Source organism: Labeo rohita, chromosome 12 (assembly GCF_022985175.1).
Source record: "Labeo rohita strain BAU-BD-2019 chromosome 12, IGBB_LRoh.1.0, whole genome shotgun sequence".
In the NCBI taxonomy this organism is placed as follows: Eukaryota; Metazoa; Chordata; class Actinopteri; order Cypriniformes; family Cyprinidae; genus Labeo; species Labeo rohita.
In genome coordinates, this window is record NC_066880.1 from 7,355,206 (window position 1) to 7,368,886 (window position 13,681).

At 36.9% G+C, this 13,681-nt stretch overlaps 1 long non-coding RNA gene across 1 annotated transcript; it reads right to left on the reverse strand.

The window, feature by feature from the left end:
* Positions 1 to 2,951: 2,951 nt before the first annotated feature.
* On the reverse strand, positions 2,952 to 9,105 carry LOC127174429 (uncharacterized). Its single transcript, XR_007828880.1, has 3 exons — positions 9,002 to 9,105; positions 5,438 to 5,534; positions 2,952 to 3,132 (listed from the first exon to the last, which is right to left on the reverse strand). It is a non-coding gene; the product is annotated as an uncharacterized LOC127174429 (long non-coding RNA).
* Between the last annotated feature and the right edge of the window lie 4,576 nt (positions 9,106 to 13,681).

A 13,681-nucleotide genomic window follows, 5' to 3' on the forward strand; every position in this document is an offset into this window, starting at 1 on the left:
CGGCTCTGCAGCCACTCCGGCCAATCCACAATCTAATCATCACTTGCTTTATGGACAAGTCAAGCACACTGCAGGTGACGGGCCCTAAGCCACCCTCGTCCCAGCCAGACCCCCAATATAACACCTCTTCTGTTCCACAATTTCAGAGCCAGGCATTATGGCTGCCCGTATACCTCCAGACAAGGCATTAAATAAAGCTCAGGGCCTGTGACAGCTGGGATGTGGGTGTGATACAGAAGCCTAGCTGGGCCAGGACATTGTTGAACACGGTTGGACTGGTTATCGGAAAGTTTAGATGCACAGCGTGAAAGCGTCTGTACACTTTGTACTGTACACTACCGTTTAAAAGTTTGTAGTTGGCAAAGTTTTGGAAAGCTCACCAAGGCTATACTTATGTGACCAAACATGTAGTAAAAACAGTAATATTGTGAATTATATTCAATTTAAAATAACTCTTGTCTGTTTGAATATATTTTAAATATGCACCATACTCCTGTGATGAAAAAGCTGAATTTTCAGCAGCCATTACTGCTGTCTTCAGTGCCACATGATCCTTCAGAAATTATGCTAATATGTTGATTTGGTGCTTAAGAAACTATTATCAAAATATTATCACTGATAAAAGACATTTGTGCTGCTTTATATTTTTGTGAAAACGGTGATACATTTATCCATGGTAGTTCAAATAATAACATATATTTTAAACAGAAATCTTTTGTAGCAATATACAGTTGACGTTTAACGTTTACATACATTGCAGAATCTGCAGAATGTTAATTATTTTACCAAAATACGAGGGATCATACAAAATACATGGTATTTTTTATTTAGTATTGACTTGAATAAAATATTTCACATAAAAGACATTGACATGTAGTCCACAAGAGAAAATAATAGTAGAATTTATAAAAATAACTCAAAAGTTTACATACACTTCATTCTTAATACTGTGTTGTTACATGAATGATCCACAGCTGTGTATTTTTTATTTTTGTGAGTCCCTTGTTTGTCCTAAAAAAATAAAAAAAAGTTAAACTGCTCGCTATTCTTCAGAAAAATCCTTCAGGTCCTACAAATTCCTACAATGTTTTTTCAGCATTTTTGTGTATTTGAACCCTATCCAACAATTACTGTATGAATTTAACCTCCATTTTTTTACACGGAGGGACTCATATACAACTATTACAGAAGGTTCAAATGCTCACTGAAGCTTCAGAAGAAAACACAATGCATTAAGAGCTGGGGGGTGAAAACTTTTGAATTTGAAGATCAGGGTAAATTTAACTTATTTTTTCTTCTGGTAAACTGTAAGTATTTTTTGTGCCTTCTGAAGGGCAGTACTAAATGAAAAAAAAATAATAATAATAATAATAATTTAGGCTAAATAAAATGCATTAAGAGCCCGGGCTGAAAAAGCAAATAATTTGTGGGACTTGAAGGGTTTTTCTGAAGAACAACGGGCAGTTTAACTGTTCAGGACAAACAAGGGAATCATGAACAACTATCAGTAAACAAAAAAAAAAAAAAAAAACAGAGCTGTGGATCATTCAGGTAACAACACAGTATTAAGAATCAAGCATATGTATACTTTTGAATGGGGACATTTCTGTAAATTCAACTTTTATTTTCTCTTGTGGCCTATATGTAAACATATTTTATGTGAAATATCTTATTCAGGTCAGTACTAAATAAAAAATAACATGCATTTTGTATAATCTGTCTTATTTTAGTAAAATAATTAACATTTTGAAGGTTCTGCAAGGTGTATGTAAACTTTTGACCTCAACTGTAAATGTCTTTATTGTCATTTTTATTGTCTTTTTATCAATTTACTGTATCCCTGCTTAATAAAAGCATTTTTTAAAATATTCTTACAGGCCCTAAACTTTTGAACTGTAGTGTATGTTAAAAAACTACATGGTTCCTTTAATACGTCACTGGGTTCATACTATAGACATACGTTTATGTTAGTCTAACCACATTTAGCCTCACAGTTGCACCAAACGTCGCTTGTGATGTCTGGTATTTCTGGAATGCTCTCCATCATGACTGCATTGTTAGCAAACTGGTATTTTACATGGATACAGGGTGTTAAAACACACCAATAGACACAAACACACATTCTTATCATGAGCCAACAACTCATGTAATGTCTAGTCTGAGCCATAACAGATCACGTGATCAATATGGATGATGCCTAACAATCAATCTCTCAAATGGATAGACAACATGCATTTAGCTAAAAACAATGTATCTCTATATGCAAGAGGATCAAACTGGTGATAATGACTGGAGCCACTATGTCTTATCATCCTGTCCATCTATTTAGCTCAGATTATAACTGGCTAGATTAAATTTACAGCTTTAGATGCATGTTGTTTAATAAGAACGGGTGACTATAGCGGGTAAGTCTCTAAGCTAATGATGCTAGTTGGATTCATCCCTGGTGTCAGGGAGTTTGATGTTAACACTGCGTTTAGATCTGTGCCAGTTTAGATCAATAGCCAAGATATTGTGGAGCTTAGAGAGAGAATTCACTGTTGGAAGCTGGCATACATGTAGCGGTGTGTGGCGGAAAGTTTGCTTGCATGAAGCTAATGTTGTTCTAGCCCAACTGGAGCCTTTATAGACCAGCCTGGCTGCCTCCACATGGCAGGGGGTCTCTGACCCTGTCATGGCAACAATTAAAGCTGATTGACACAAGGACTCCCAAACACAATCCCATCCAATGTGCTACCACCACTGTCCAAACTGGGAATTTAAAAGCTGCCATGTTTAGTGACTCCACAGGCAAAACTTCAGCAAAAAAGTATTAAGCAGATTACAAATGCTTTTTGCCTTAAATTGATAACATTTGTCAACGAAAGGCATGCTTGATGTAGTCTGAAAATCAACAGAGCAGTACTTATCAGCAGGCAGCCATACCAACCAGAACATGTAACCCTGAGTTCAGCAGGCAGGGACATTAATCAGCTCGAACAAATAGGTCATCTCCTGCTATGCTGAGGGCTTTCAGCCAGTACACATCCATACGTCTCATCTAAACACACTGTGACACGAGCTCCAGAGATTTCCAGGTGTTTGCCACACATGACATCACTGTTTTTGGAACAAAAGGAACTTTGAGATGGGCTGGAGAGAAACGGAGGAAAGAAAAAGGAACATTGTCAAAAAAGATGCCAAAGATTGAGCAATTGAGAGATTGAGTAAATGCATGTACAGGCAAAGAAAGAGGCGAGGCTTATCTAAAAAATTTGGAAACATTAACCAATTTTATCATTATTAAAATATGAAATATGTGACCCTGGACCACGAAACCAGTCTTAAGTAGCACAGACATATTTGTAGCAATAGCCAAAAATACATTGTATGGGTCAAAATTATAGATTTTTCTTTTTAACATCATTAGAATGTTACATGAAGATCATGTTCCATGAAGATATTTTTTAATTCCCTACTGTAAATATATAATATATAATATAGAACTATTTATATACTGTAAATATATAAAGAACTTCATTTGGACAACTTTAAGAGTGATTTTCTCAATTTTTTTGTTTAAATTTTTTGCACCCTCAGATTCCAGATATTCAAATAGCTGTATCTCAACCAAATATTGTCCTATCCTAACAAACCATACATTAATAGAAAGCTCATTTATTCTGCTTTCAGATGATGTACAAATCTCAGTTTCAAAAAAGTGACCCTTATGACTGCTTTTGTGGTTCAGGGTCACATATAACACTGCTAGATTCAAGTTGTTGCTAGACTTTCACGTTAAATAGTAATACATTTAAATTCTTATACTCTATCATTTAAAAGCTTAGGGTCAGTAAGATTTTTTTTTAAGAATTTTAAAATTCTGGGGTCTGAGGGGGTTTGGGGGTCCTGTAGAAGTTTTGACATGCCCTTACATTTGTTCTTTTTTCAGTATCCCAAAAATCACCCATACATTTTTAGATAGATTTTTTTTCTTGAGCACCAAATCAGAACATTAGAATGATTTCTGAAGGATCATGTGACACTGAAGACTTTATACATTACATTTTTAAACACATTCAAATTGTATTTGAAATTCAAATATTCAAATTCAAATCGTAACTAAATTACTGTTTTACTGCAAATGCAGCCTTGGTGAGACTTCTTACTGAGAAAATCTTACTGGATCAAACTTCTAAACTCTAGCATTTGACATGTTCTAACATTTTGTTTGGTTTTGCACTCTTGTTAACTAAAATGATATTTTAATTGCCATTTTAATCACGTTACAATTAATGAATATGGAGGTGAAGGAAGAGGAAAAAACACAATCAGCCAACAAAGTGTCATGTGAACATGCAAGAAACAATAAAAATTTCTCCCCAAAGCCACCCTGTGCATATACCCAAACTTTCCCAAACACCGGTGCTCGATCTGTCAGCCGAAGGCTTATTAAAATGTCATTGACCCTTAAACTGCATATTTATGCTGTGCTAACTGAGCTGATGCCAGAGAACTGCACACAGACTCATTGTCACCGAGCCGGGTTGTCAGACAGACTGTGGCAGTCAGAGATAAGCTTTATTGCACAATGTGTGCACAGGGTCCATTTGATTGATGCTTCTCCATTATTATTACGCCAGTGCGAGGTAATACATTCTGGGGTGTCATAAAAGCCCGGGTCTAAATTAGTTGTGTCAAATTGTGGTGGCGGCCCCGTCTCCCGTATCGCGCCATCGAAATGAGGTGGCACTGACACGGCGACGACGGGGGGAGTGAGGGCAGCGTCAAACGGTGCTCAAAACACACAGGATTTTTCTCATTAAATAATATATTTTTTCCACTTTTTTTCACTGTCTTTGTAGAACGGTGAATGCTGCCCGTGCTGTCAAAAAAGGCATTGAAAGCAATTTGGAATGGGGGTTCGGCGGAAAAAAGCTCACGATTGCTAATCTCTAAAGACAACCGAGTATTCAACAAAAGCCTCACACCGGTGCCCATGCTATCCTCCCTTCATATTCCCAAGCAAACAAATGTGTAAATCATCCTGGATAATTAGTGTGTTCAAAGAGAAGGAGTCCATTCCGTGTCCCAGCTCTCCCTTTCCGTGCTCATTAGAAGAGATGCGGGAGGATGAGCCGGCTGGCCAGAGTCCTATTTTATCACCTGCTTGTCCCAGGGGTGGTAACATGAGCGGTGAGGTTACAGTACAGTTCTGTACAAGAGAGGGAGGCTCTGTCAGCGGAAGCACTGGGAGGAATGCTTGCCATTTGGATGTTAAGGGAGGACAGGAGGGAAATAGAGGTGGTGTGCATATATTTGTGTGTTGGAGGGAAGGAGATTTGGGAAAGTGTGGGAGAGGTTTGGCTTTATGCCATATATTATCATGTTTATGTGTGTGTCTGCTTGAGATGAGGTGGTTCTGGATATAGACAGGGACTGAAAAAAGCCACTATACCTAACTGTATATCCAGATGTGCAGTTAATTTCATCCTTCCCCTGATCCCATCATTTGGACACTTTGGACTGCTCACCCATGCATTACACAGGAAAGACTGTAAGAGAGAAGAAGAAAGAGGGATTCTTTTGGTTTGGTCTTTATATCGGCTCTTACTGTATTGTCAAACCACTAGTCTGAGCAGCATTAAACAATTAAACACATATGTTATAAGTTTTAACAGTCTTACCATGTATATAGTGATATGATTAGGGTTTCTTTAACTTAAATACCATAGAAAATGTCAAGCTTAGTCATGCTCTTTCTATGAATTGTTTCCTTATGATACAATCTTTTTTATAACCAAGTATAAACAAATGACAAAAAGCAACACAACTGAACTGTTTATAGATAAAAAAATGCTTGTGCAAACACCTGTTTCTGCTAAAATCACTATCTGTTAATAAAGAAAAAGCAAGCACAAGGACTAAATATTGAATACACTGGATAATTTAACTTAATTAAAGCATTAGTTCACTTCCAGAATAAGTATTTCCTGATAATTTACTCACCCCTATGTCATCCAAGATGTTCATGTCTTTCGTTCTTTAGTTGAAAAGAAAGAATGGTTTTTTGAGGAAAACATTCCAGGATTTTTCTCCATGTAGTGGAGTCGAATGGGGATCAACTGGTTGAAGGTCCAAATTGCAGTTTCAATGCAGCTTCAAAGGATCCCAGCCAAAGAATAAGTGACTTGTATAGCGAAACGGTCATGCGTGGTTAGTTTTTCATCTGTGTACTCCAGTTCAAAAAATTAGGGTAGGGTGAAAAACTCTTCCGACAATATTGTTTTACCTTTTTTTTTGGAAAGGGCATTTGAGTTTCTTTGCACATTTGTTTTGTAAACACTAGGCCGGAACTTGTCGTGACCTTTCCGACGTGACTATGTAATGCGTACGGTTGAGCTAGTGCAAGACGAGCATTTGTGGCTAAAAATGACAAATTATTTTGCGAAACAAGATATGGAGATATGGAGAAAAATCCTGGAACATTTTCCTCAAAAACCTTAATTTCTTTTCGATTAAAGAAAGTCTTGGATGACATGAGGGTAAATTATTAGGACATTTTTATTCTCAAACTGAACTAATAATCTTTAAGATTAAAGATTAGTGTTTTAATGATGCTAGTGAACAAGTAACAAACTACTTGTCTCCCATTACTATTTTTAAACATAGATATCTTATCAGTCAGACCACACTCATGCAAACACACAACCTACTCTTCCATTCTTGTGTAATGTGTGCCTTCAAAAGCTTTATCAACCATCCTGGACCCCACCCAGAGTCACTAAGTAGAGTCTGCCGCCTTTAAGTCTTCGCCAGACTGTAATTTCTTGCTTAAAAACAATGCTCAATGAGACCAACAGGTCAGCACAATTTTGCAGAGTATCAATTACACTGCTGCGCTAAAGCAAACAAAACGGAAAAAAACCTGTCTCCATCAGCGCCTCCCTTAACATACCACTTTAGAGACTAGTGGAGCTATTCAGGCACTTGTGAAAACCTTTAAACGTGCTGGAGGCGTCTGATGTCGCACTCAAGTGTATTCTTAAATGGAGTCGCTCCTTCTGCATTCAGGAACTTTTTTCCCTTTAGGAGTTCTAATCATGATAACTTCACAGTCATTTTAGCATTAGATGATTTGAATAAGCTAAAAAAAACACAAGTATAAGTTAAAGCAGACAGCAGGGGAAATATGAAATATTCTAATACAATAAATGATACAGACAAGCATAACCAAACATTTGAATTTAACCCGGTTGCCCTAAAGAGCCATTGAGGTTTCCGTTGAAAAGCCAAAAGAACAGCAACAAGCACCCTGTTGCCAACTCGCTCAACCCTTCCCCCAGATGCAAAATCACTCTAATTTGTCATCACTCTTTGATTACGCCGTGTGGCTAACAAGGTATCTTTCACGCTCTGGCAAATATTAGCAAGTCATGGATGGCAGAAATTTAATTATACACTTTGGATCTTGTAAAAAATGCTAACTGTTTAAATGAGAGATTTGCTTATGCCCTGGTTAATAGCATTAGGCTACAAGCTGACATTAACAAATAGTGTTCATTACATATTTTCCGTGCGACCGGGTCAGATCTTCCTGTATGTAAATATCAGTGGGAGAGGAAGCTCATGCTTAAGGATGAAAAATGCTACAGTATCTGATTGCAAATGATAACTGATTATCTACAGTTGAAGTCAAAAGTTTACATACACCTTGCAGACCTGAAAAAGATATTTCACATAAAAGATATTTACATATAGTCCACAAGAGAAAATAGTAATAGTCCAGAACAAAACACAATGCATTTTGAGCTGAGGGGTGAAAACTTTTAAACAGAATGAAGATGTGTACTGACCTTTAGAAGCTACAGAACTGACAAGTTGCCCAACATAAGTTACATTTACCCTGATCCTCAAATTCCAAAGGTTTTCACCCCCTGGCTCTTAATGCATTGTTTTTCCTTCTGGAGTATCAGTGAGCATTTGAACCTTCTGCAATAGTTGCATATGAGTCCCTCAGTTGTCCTCAGTGTGAAAAGATAGATCTCAAAATCATACAGTCATTCATGAATAGGGTTCAAATACACAAAATGCTAAAAAAAAAAACAAGGAATTTGTGTGACCTGAAGGATTTTTCTGAAGAACAGCAGGCAGTTTAACTGTTCAGGACAAACAAGGGACTCAAGAATAACTACCACAAAAAATAAATAAATAAATAAATAAATAAATAAATAAAGTACTAAATAAAAATAACATGCATTTTGAATGATCCCTCTTATTTTGGTAAAATAATTAACATTTTGCAGATTCTGCAAGGTGTATGTAAACTTCTGACTTCTACAGTATCAGAAACTATTATAAAAATATCCTTGTACTCTCAGTCAAGAAAAAAAAAACTTTTATTACCTTCTATATTTTAGTTTGTATACTTGGATTCTGGTTTTCAGGACCGATTAGAGAGCAGTCTGAGCTCCTCTGAGCGTTTTTCTCTTTTGGAGTTCTCCCACACTTTTCTTTCCCTCTTTTATGACGTCTATTTGAGATACTGTTACAAATAATAATACAGCAAATACAACAAATAGGACACCTTTTTTTTCGCTTGGAGTCAATGTCAAACAGAGGATCAGCGAGTCAAGATGAGTGCCAAAAAGCAGTTATTTCTACATCCAGCTGTCAAAGGCTCATGCAAAAAGTCAAGGCAGGGTTACCACACTCTATCAAATTAAGGAAGATGAACTGTTTTTGGAATAGATGCAGGTAGTGTGTACTCAGGTGGCTGAATTAGACTCCAACATTTTCTAAAACAGTTTAAGCACTAACCCAGACGTTTCAACATGATGGGATAAACTGGGTGCAAAACCAAAACTAATTTTATCATCTATCCCTTGAGTGCCTCAGATGGAAAGTCATACTGTCGAAGAGAAAAACTAATAAAAACTTTTGTTACTCACAGTGCTCCCAACCTCATCAATAACCTCTTGTATACTTGGAAACAGGTACAAACACACATGGTTTCACCTACGCAGAAGCTTTTAGTGGTTTCCTCCAGCTCTTCTCTGGAAAAGGCAAGAGTAGGTAGATCTCTCCAGCTTTTGCCTGCAAGCCATGCCGACCTTTTGAGAAAAATGAGAGAATCTGTCAATCAGGAGATATTAGAATGGAGTGTGCCATCATTTGCGGTATTTTCATTTATATCCCAACTCATTAGTGGAGAAGAATGACATCTGGCTCAGCTCAAAATAATTAGTGTGGAATGTAGTAAATCCAAGTGCTGGATGTTGAAATGATTCTCTGCGTAGTCACTCTAAAATGCCAAGTGATAACCTTGTAAGAAAAACGAATAAATTCTATAGTTGCACATATGTATTGCTTTTAAATGAACGGTTATTCTCTGGCCTTTAATGAGCTGCAATAGTTTGTTTAGGTTTCTACAATTCTGATATCACATACGCTTCTGGTCCCAAAGCAGAGCATAACAGGGAGGTCGGGAACAGGGCTGACATTTGTTTATGTAAGAAAGCAATCCATCTAATGACTGAGTCATCTTCTCAAAGGGCCTCTGTAGAGGAGAGCTGAGATGAGAGTCACATGGGGAGGTTGCGAGACTCATCTCCAAAGCCAGGCCCATTAATGTGATCAATGTGAAAGAGAGAGAGGAAAAGAGACAGTCTGACCAGAGCATTGTGTTAGAGTGATATACACAGGAAATTTAACAAGTTTCAATATAATTTCTATCGGCTGGAATCTCTATTTTGTGGACTGGATTTGTGGAAGCTATGTATCACGTTTCCATTTGAAGCGTTTAAGTATCTTCTCATATTTTTCAAACTGTATTATTTGTGTTATACATGCAGTAGTCATTCTCTATGGACGACCTCTATGTCCTGTCTCTCTCACTCATCAAACCAACCAAGTTGGGTTGAGTCTTGCTGCCTCTTAGAGGTAGGAATGTGTGACACACACTAACACACACACAGAGTTAATCACATTTGCACTTAATTAGGAATTCAAAATCTGATTAATGAACACTGTCACACTTTTTCTCTAAATCTATTTTACATTAAGCATCTATTGTTGGCACTCACAAAGGTAGAAAATTTGATGTAAATAAGCCTTGGGCGGTTCTTTGCAATCAATCTTGATCTAAACATTTAAGCTGCATTTTAAATCTGACTCTTAATTTGACTAAGAGCATGATTTATTTGCATTTCTGCAGTTGTGAATGAAAATCCTTCCTCTTCAATATCGGAAAAACACTTTGCTTGCACGTCTGAACCACAGATGTGTTTATGTATCTAAATACATTCCCTAAGCATTTGTTTAGAATGTGGGTGCATAAATCCTCACAGCCAATCCTGTATTACAAAATTGTATTGAAATATATCAAATAAGGGCCATTCTACAGATTCCCAAAAAAAAGCATTTGTATGAAAATTGTATAATATCCAAGGTACACATTTCTAGTAATTGTGCAGTTAATTATCATATTGTGTTTTCAGAAAGTTTTGGAATATTTGTCCTGTCCCCAAATTTGTCACTACCGAAACACAGCGATAATAATTTAATTAGAAGAGTTACATTGACCTATTAAGATTTTTATTACTCCTACATTATAAAAATATATTTTTTGCTACTTTATTAATTTTTTTCAGAGGTGAATCAATAACAATTACATTTTTAACAATATTTAAAGTGTAACTTATGAGATTTGTTGTATTTTGAATCCAATTTTTTTTTTTGTAAAAGGCAAAAAGTTAATCATACTGATTTCAAAGCTAAGGATTCATTAATTTGAACATACATTGAACCAAAACTATTATAACATCTTAGTTGAAAATTCAGTATACTTTGTTTTTGACAAAACATCCCATGTTTTGGTAGTGACTGCACTTTTTCGGTGTGACAGTAATGTTTTGGTAGCAACCACATCACAATACAGAATTTGAACTTGCATACTAAAATACAAAAAAACCCCACTGTACTAACAGTTATAACACCCTAAAAAAAAAAAAAAAAAAAAAAGATGTCACTACCAAAACATTTTTGGCACCAATTTTAGATACTTTTGAACTTAGTTCAAAGATGCTAATCAGTACAGGTTTACCTAGCACAGCTCTGAACAGTGGTACACATAAAAAAACTACATCCCAAAAAAGTGTGCTTAATTACAGAAAAAAAGGTGTTCCGTAGTGATGTTTCTTAAAGTTACACACATTTACCTCAAAATGATGGGGTCTATCTGTTCACTCCGTAGCTATGAGAGGGGGACACATCTAGGGTTTTGGTTAAAATCGGTCTCAGCCAACGGACTAAAACATACACTGTTTCAGTAGTGACATGAAAAATGCAGGGCACTTTTTTTTTGTTAATGTAAAATTTCATAATTTACAAAGAAAATATAGATTTTTTTTTTTTTTTGAACTTTGCTTTTTAAAAGAATCAAAAAGATACTTTTTAAAAACAAAAGTGGAAACAAAAAATATTTAAATATTTTCATAAGTTGAAATTTAGGGGTTAGAGTTCGGGACAGCCACCGCCCAATTGAAAGTACCCAATAAAGCACCCATAAATGGCCCACAAAGCACACTAATCTATCTATATATCCAACTATCTTTCTAACTAAAAACTGGACATCATGAAATCAGTTTTTACTGGACAGTTACCTCACATGCCCTTGTTTCTAGAACTGAACTGCATTACCTGCCCTGTATTTTTCCACCAGCACTGGCCGTAAAGATGTCTCTCTCATGCTGAGATGTCCCAAATCCACACATAAAGCTGTCCAGAGAAAACTACAGCAAGCTCTTCACTGCAGCAAGCCACGGAGGCTCAGGATTCACATTTCTGATGCATAAGAAGTCTTCTTGTCTACTTGAGGTTATGCTTGCTGACCAAACAAACACTGAGATCCTGTTAACAAAAACAAAGAAAAGAATGTTAACAGCTGTTTATTTAATTAATAAAATGTACTGTGATTTCAAAATGGATATATCTGAACCTTCTAAACAAATGACAGTAGATACTTGCAATTATTTGTTGTAAATCCTTGAGCCTGTTTTATAATTCAATACACTCTAAGTATCCAGGGTAAATAGAACAGAGATAAAAGAGAATTATCTATTATTTGTACATATGCTCTTATATTTTTGATTCAAACCAAATGCACTGTATAATTACGCTCTGAGATTTCCTCTTGTGTGTTACTCAAGAGAACGAAAAACCACATACTTGTACAAAAGTTGCAGTAACAAAACTGTGCTAAGAGAAAGACAAAACCCAAAAATACATAAACACTGGCACGATATTGTGCAATGAAGTTCTCTCAGCCTGTGTTTTAAATTTCAGCGAACTGGCCTGTCCACTCAGAAACAGCGTTTCCGCACATTCCTTTATCATGAGACGGATAATGGTGGTGCAAAAACATTTGACCCAGGGGGCATCGCAGGGGGACGGCCCGGCTATGGTTGTTGCCTCTTCTTTCTCCCTGGATGGCCGAAAAGCACAGGGTGTGATTTGTTAAATGCGAGTCAGCCCCTGCATTGTGTCCTCATCACGGGGACATCTGGCACAAGCAAGCCGGTGTTTTGACTGAGGTCTCCATCTCCATTCTGAAGCAGTGGGCTGTACTGCATTGAAACACTCCTTTGGCTTTCTCATGGTAATGCTGCAAACTACAGGAGCAGATGTGAAACATTTGGTTCTGTTCTTGTTCACTTGTAAAGAAATAATGCGCTGCTTTTACTTTCATTTCACCATGCTGTGTTCTTCTCCTTATTAAAAACGAAGAGAATACGGTAACAACAAGAGAAAAAAATGACGGTCAACCTTGGTGGCCTGAAGCACGCTGAGGTCCGAGCGTAATCGGAGCTGGAAGAATGACGAATTACGGGAAAGGCAAAAGAACAGCCAAATGTTCTGTCAGTGATGTATCTGTAAGGACATGAGATGATGAAAAATGTGAATGATGGAATGATTTGAACACCAACTTTTTTCCTCAAATGCACACACCCTGTATATGGAGATGATGTTTATAGATTTAGTCATGCAGTAATGCATGTCTGAAATAATTTTATTAAACCATTACCCTGACTGTGTAAACACACACTTGCACAAGAGATCAAACAACGTATCAGTTTCATACTAAGTTTTTCCTTTATCCAATGACCTATCATATGCTTAGCATTAGCTTAAAATTCTGTATAATATTTCCAGACAATATAACAAAGCATTCTGGCCTGACTTCTAAGTACTTTGTAAGGGATTTTACTGCAAAATGATGTTTTAAATCTTAAAAACAATATTAGAGAGGCGTTTCAGTCTTAGCAGTGGAGTTAGTTCTAAATGCATTAATTTATTTCCTAAATATGTTGGTGATGAATGTACACCACACCATCTTTTGATTTCTCTAGTCTACAGCCACCTTAAATTACAAACCTGCATTTGTTTGGCTGTGGCCACGGGCGCTGAATGTGACATTTGCTTTGAACACGAGCGTGACCGTTCTTCAGCTGAACTGACAGGTGGGCGGGGTCTGCCCCGCCCGTCTTGCATCCTATTGGCTACGGGCATGCAAATTACAAGGGCTCGGAAAGGATTCGCGCAACCTGATTGGACTAGAACACGTCAGTCACTTGGGGTGACGTCATTCTGAAGTTAGATACAAGGCACACACGTGTGAGCTACTAGTGCTTTGAAAGTTATC